Raw genomic sequence first — 6,679 nt, 5'->3', positions numbered from 1 at the left:
CTGCAATTCTATTTAATGCCCAGCTTAAGAGAGTGAATTCTTATGTAGGTTCCTGCTTCCCACTTAGAAACTGAAGGTGAGACCTCATAGACCATGTAGCATCCAGAAACTTCCACTGTATGCAAAAGGCAAATTAGTCCACGGGGTCGCTAAGAGTCAGACACGACTGAGCGACTTTACTTCCAGTTTTCACTTTCATGCATTGGAGAAGGAAATGGCAGCCCACTCCAGTGTTCTTGCTTGGAGAATCCCAGGGACGGCGGAGCCTGGTGGGCTGCCGTCTATGGGGTCACACAGAGTCGGACACGACTTAGCAGCAGCAGCATGACTAGGGAAAGGGCTTCCCTGGTGACTCTGGTAAAAAAAAAAAAAAATCCACTTGCCAAGCAGGAGACGGGGATTCAATCCCTGGGTCAGGAAGATCCCCTGGAGAAGGAAATGGCAACCCACTCCAGTATTCTTGCCTGGGAAATGCTATGAACAGGGGAGCTTGGCGAGTCAGTCCATAACATCACAAAAATGTTGGACATGACTCAGCAACTAACAACAACATGACTAGGAAAATTGTTTTGATCTCATGGGCCTCCTGGAAGAGGCATAGGGGCCTCCCAGAGTCCTGGACCCCACTTTAGAAATAGACTCATGGGCCTTCACAGGGTTGGAAATAGGCCTGTAGGGATGGATAATGACAAATACAATTGGCAGTTGAAGTTGAGGCTACAGCATATCCTATTTCAACATTTCTTATCCAATGAAGGGACTGAGCATTCTTGCTGAGAAGCAGACAATAAATACTCAAGGACATTCCAAAGCCCACTCTGAATTTTTCCTGCTTATTTCCCAAAGGTCTTTTCCAAACATCATTTCATTTCCTCTGCACCATGACTTGATGAGAAAACCAGGACCTCATTCTCCTTTTCCACTCAAGGAAACAGATGTTTAATGACTTGCTCAAGATTCCCCCAGTTCCTTTAAAGGACCCCTGAACCCACACTTCAGATTCCCCAATTCCTCCCCCTACTCTGGCTGTCTCCCCTCACTGTGAGGTCAACCCAGGCAGTCAGGGGCCAGGTTCACAGGGTGATGGAACCTGTGGGCAGAAGGTGATTGAAACCAGATGTGTATGCTCACTTCTGTGACAGTGACTCATGTATGCACCTACGTGTTCCCTTTCCTGAGTCTCTAGGAAAGAAAAATAGTCAATATTATTTTTATCCACAGAGAGGATCAGCTGTATCCTTTGGCCATTACCAAGGAAGTCCGTGTGTTCTCACTGGGAAGAAAACACCATTCACTATTAGAACTAGGAGAGTAGATGAAACCAAATGCTGCCCACTAGTCAAGTTCTTAAACTTTTTAAATATCCAGAGGACGTTAGGGGCACATTGCAAGGTTCCGCAGGCTTGGACGGATCAGGAGGGGGTTGTGCGCTGAGTGCTGACAGCTGGCTCCTCTCTGGTCTCTGCAGGCATGTCTGTCACACTTCATCCAGTGCCCTTTAAGTAACTGCTCTTGTCCCAGACCTGTGGAGAGGAAGACCAGGTTTCTTGAGTATGTGCTAAGGCTGCTTTTGTTTCACAGACTGCAATATTTTTTAACACTTTATGCTGAGCGTGACTTAGACTCTTATTCTTTCTTCTAAAGATTGGGTCTACAAAGGGTGACCAGTAATCATTCTAACAATAGCTGTTTTGTTTTTAAGTGTGGTAATGTGCTGACTCACTGGAAAAGGCCCTGATGCTGGGAAAGATGGAAGGCCAAAGGAGAAGGGGCGGCAGATGATGAGATGGTTAGCTAGCATCACCGACTCAATGGACAGGAATTTGAGCAAACTGCAGGAGATAGTGAAGGACAGAGGAGCCTGGCATGCTGCAGTCCATGGGTTCACAAAGAGTCAGACACAGCTGCCGTCTATGGGGTCGCACAGAGTCGGACACGACTGAAGTGACTTAGCAGCAGCAGTAGCAGTCAAATGCTTGTGGGAGTATGTAAATAATTTTACTGAGTTTTCTGATTTTGATTTTGAAATAGCCTAAGTCTTTACTTGGCCACAACGTGCCTGCAATGCAGGAGACCTGGGTTCAGTCCCTGGGTTGGGAAAATCCCCTGGAGAAGGGGATTGTCAACTACTCCAATATTCTTGCCTGGAAAATCCCACGGGCAGAGGAGCCTGGCAAGCTACAGTCTGTGGGGTCACAGAGAATCAGACACAACTGAGTGACTAATACACTTACTTGACCACAGTCTCAAACTCCTCCCCCATTCTAGGCCACATTGCTTTCATTATTTTTATGTCCCTATGCGTTCATACAACTCTTTTATAGTCTCTTTCTGGAAACATCTATTATACATTCAAATGTGGCTTGCATGTGTTTTCTCTTATTTGTAACATTTGTATTCTCTTATCTGCTCGTTGAAAGTGTTAACAAGAGATCCCTTTGTGTCTCTCATGAATTATCTACCTTTTCTTTTTTTAAATTTCAATTGGAGAATAGTTGCTTTCCAACATTGTATTAGTTTCTGCCGTACAAATTATGAATACATATACCCCCTCTTTTTCAGATTTCCTTCCCATTTGGGTCACCAGAGAACACTGAGTACAGTTCTCTGTCTATACAGTAGGTTCCCATTAGTCATCCAGTTTATACACAGTAGTATATATCTGTCAATCAGATATATACTGATCTGTCAAATAGTATATATCTGTCAGTAGTATATATAAGCTCATCCCATCTCCTTCTTTCCCCCTTGGTATCCACAGTTCTCGACCTTGTTTTCCTATAGCAACTTTTGCCTTGACCCACTGTGTCTTGGCAATGGGGCAGTTTCTAGAAAGGAGAGAACTCTTACTATCATGCTCAGAATGGGGATGAGTTATCACTAGGTGTTGAATTACTTCTAATCTATGTTTTCTTCTCCTTTTTGCTCACCTCCCTGTCTTGCTGCCCCTCGGAACATGGCACGGGACCTGCCCATCATCTGGAAAAATGTTATTTCTGGGCGTGCAACATGGACTATGTGGGTGAGTCATGAAATTAATGTTTAAGCTGTTGATTTCTGTGTTTGGAGAAGAAGAAAATTGCCAGATGAAATTGCTTGTTGGGAAAATATCTTTAGCATCCTGGTGCCCATATGCGTGCACCCTATGCGCCTTCATGTTTTGCTCTTGGTTTTATTTCTGAAAGAAGGGGTTTTGTACAGTTTTGAAGAATAGTTCTTTATAACAAAGTAGTTTGAAAATATCCCAAACAGTTTGAAATGGAATTTTCTAAGGCTCTTGTTTGGTTGTTTCTATAAGTTATACACCACGGATATTCACAATTACCATTTGTGGCAGATATGTGTGTTGGGTTTTGTGATGCTGGCATTGTTTCTAATATAAAGGCACTGGAAATGGTACACTGTGGATGTATTTATATTCAATGAGTCATGAATTTGACATGAAATCTTCTCACTTTAATTGGTCCTCAAGGTAGCAAGATTCAAAATATCAAACTTTGTTCTTCCAAAGCTGGGCAGTAAGGATGTACTGGGCACCCAGCTATTCCACCTGTGGGACCAGGGAGGGGAGAAAGGGTTCATGTCTGCTGGTGGATTTCTTGTTGTAGAATGGAGACCAGATGACAGGCAGGTTTTGAATACAAAAAGTAGAGTTTTAGTTACATTTATTTCTAGTTATCAAGCATGTGGGAAATAAGATTCCTCCCCCCGCTGAGAAAGGCTTTGATTAGCATGATACTGTAGGAGTGGCTGGTTTAATAGTGTCTATCCATTTTTAATTTCTTTATTTTTAATTGGAGGATAATTGCTTTATAATATTGTTGGTTTCTGCCATACATTAACATGAATCAGCCATAGATATACATATGTCCCCTCCCTCCTGAACCTCCCTGCCACCTCCCACCCCATTCTACCCCGCTAGCTTGTCACAGAGCACTCGATTTGAGCTCCCCGGGTCATACAGCTCATTTCCCCTGGCTATCTGTTTTACATATTGTTATGTATACATTTCAGTGCTACTCTCTCACTTCATCCCACGCTCTCCTTCCCTCACTGTGTCCACCAATCTGTTCTCTATGTCTGCATCTCCATCGCTGCCCTGCAAATAGGTTTATCAGTACCATCTTTGTAGATTCCATATATATGCATTAATATACAATATTTGTCTTTCTCTTTCTGACTTACTTCACTGTATATAATAGGCTCTAGGATCATTCATCTCATTAGAACTTCTATCCTTTTAAAAAAAAATGTCCTTAGCATGGCTGGTTCCTGGGGAAAAAAAAAAGAAATCCTTTGGGCTATTCTTCTGTAGGAAAATCATTGTCTTGATTATCCATTCCACTTTCATCCTGGGTCTCCCTCCTCATAAATTCCAAATAAATTTCAAACTGTCGTCTTAGTCAGTTGAGATGGCAGGATTTCACTTGCTGGGAGCAAATGCATGTTACTGTTACAAATACATAATGCCATCTGTTATTTCTGGAATCTCTAAAACTATATATTGAATGTTAGCATGAAATTTGGCATGGATGTTTGTAAGATTTTCTATTCTGGTGTAAGTAATTTGGGAATCTTATTCTTAGATGATTTGGTTGCCCGTAAATATCCTTAGGACTACATATCATTTAAGTTTACTCTGTTGAGCTATGAGTTGTTGATTTGATGCAATTACCGCTAATCAGCAGTTTTGCCTTTTGGGTTATGCTATGATTTTTCAGTTCCACATCTCAAGTCCCCTTTTGGGATTCACACTGTGTGTTTTCCTCTGTGTATGTCTGTAGGTCTTTCCATTATCCTTCTCATTAACAAGCGGTCCTCAACCTGGCACCCAGGGTCGGTTTTATGGGGAAGATGATTTTCCCACAGACCAGGAGTGGGGGTCTGTGGGAAAATTCGGGATGATTCAAGCGAATTGCATTTATTGTGTACTTTATTTCTATTATTATTACATTACCTCCACCTCAGATCATCAGACGTCAGATCCCAAAGGTTGGGGACCCCTATTGTAAACGATAACCTGCTGGACAACCATCCTTAAAATCTCACTTTCTCTTCCAGTAATAATCAGTAACTAGAACCTACTTCTTTTAAGTTAATCGTGTGCCAAATACTGTGAATTCTTCTTTCTTCTAGGACTTAGAAAGTTTGGAATATAGCACTGTGTTTGTGAGATGTTCAGGGAATCTTCTGAAATCTCTGCTCCCAGAAGCAGCAAAGTACAAGCCAGAGTGTTTGCCTGTTTTTTCACCCTCGACTCCATCCCAGAGCATGTGTATCCTATCAGTTTCTCCTTTTCTTTCACTTTCTAAGGCTCCCTTCTACTCTATTTAGGAATCTTTTGATGTGTGTGTGTGTCATTTGGGCTTTTAAAATTTGTTTTCGTTCCATTTACAGAGAGGGGACAGGCAGGGTCTGCAGCCTAAAGATTTGGTCGATCTGGGATCACTTTCTTAAAAAAAAAAAAAAAAAGCTAATGGGCTTGTCACTCGACGTGGTTTCTTTTCTGGGATGTGCATGACCAGATATCATCAGCAGCCTCATTTTTGGCCACACCTTCATCACTTCCTCTTTCCCAGGTGCTGGGCGATGGACTGCACATGTGTCCCATTTAATCTTCATAACCTCATGATAGGAACTTACCTATCATCTGATTTTATGGATGAGTTAACTGAGGTACAACTTACCTGCTAAAAGCCACCAGGGTCCTAGTCATAAACTGGTTTTATTTAGACATATTTCCTTTTAACCATTTTAATATACTTTTTGACTCTCCTGTACCTTCAAAAACAGAATTTTGGTGCATCTCAGACAATATTTTGTCACATACAACTAAATTTGTCTTTCATCTGGAGGTTATATAAAGCTCTTTCATTGTGCAGGGGGAAGGGGGATTAGAAAGGGTTATAGTAAAAAAAAAAAATGTGTCAATCAGTAGGGTGATTTGCCCTATGAAAGAGATTTCTGTTTCTAGAGAAGTTGCTATCCTCAGCAGTATATTTTGGTAGAACTAATAGTGGTTTTGCAGGAAAAAAAGTCAAACAGAAACTAAATTTTTTTCCCAATTCATATAAAGCCTTGTACCTACAAATTCCATTTAGATTTTCAACTCTTTCTTTTGAGGGTTATTGAGCTTCTAAATCTAATCATGAATACTTCTCTAATAGCTAATTTTCTGCTTTATTAGTCAGGGTAATAAGGCCCTTCTCAAAATCAGAGAGACATGAAAAGCAGAGAGTTATCTTGGTCAGCTTGCTCTCCCTGCTTGGCTCTCCCAAGGGTCTCCATTGAGAAGGATAGGAGTTGAGGAAGCCAAGCCATAGACACCTTGGACCAGAAGACTGGGATTTCCAGTTGCCCAAGGTGTGCAGATTTTCATCATATCTTCCCTGAGTTTTGCAAAGGTTTGCCAAATCCTTCTTTTCATCTTTATGCTATCCTTCATCTGGCTCCAGAGATGCATCCAAGCTATAAATCTGCCCATGCCCCCCTCTTGCTTTAAACACCCCAGTGGTTCCATCTTGCTTCTGGTCCTGCTTCTCCACCATAGTTTTGCAACAGCCTGGTGAGCATTATCGTTTGTGTGGGTGTCACAGGTAAGGGGCTGCTAATAATAAGTCTAAGTATTAGAGCTTAAGAAGTATTTATTTCTAAAGTAAAATAGGCTGGATTCAAGTTT

At 41.7% G+C, this 6,679-nt stretch overlaps 1 long non-coding RNA gene across 1 annotated transcript in view; it reads right to left on the bottom strand.

Moving 5' to 3' along the window:
- Nucleotides 1-358: 358 nt before the first annotated feature.
- LOC133237629 (uncharacterized) overlaps nt 359-6,679 on the bottom strand; it is a 28,725-nt gene continuing 22,404 nt past the window's right edge. Inside the window, exon 3 of the long non-coding RNA XR_009733279.1 lies at nt 359-1,523. This is a non-coding gene — a long non-coding RNA (uncharacterized LOC133237629). The remainder of the gene's footprint in view (nt 1,524-6,679) is intronic.

Source organism: Bos javanicus, chromosome 24, assembly GCF_032452875.1.
Source record: "Bos javanicus breed banteng chromosome 24, ARS-OSU_banteng_1.0, whole genome shotgun sequence".
Classification (NCBI taxonomy): domain Eukaryota; kingdom Metazoa; phylum Chordata; class Mammalia; order Artiodactyla; family Bovidae; genus Bos; species Bos javanicus.
Note: the sequence above shows the minus strand (reverse complement) of the source record. Positions and strands in the feature narration are given on the sequence as shown.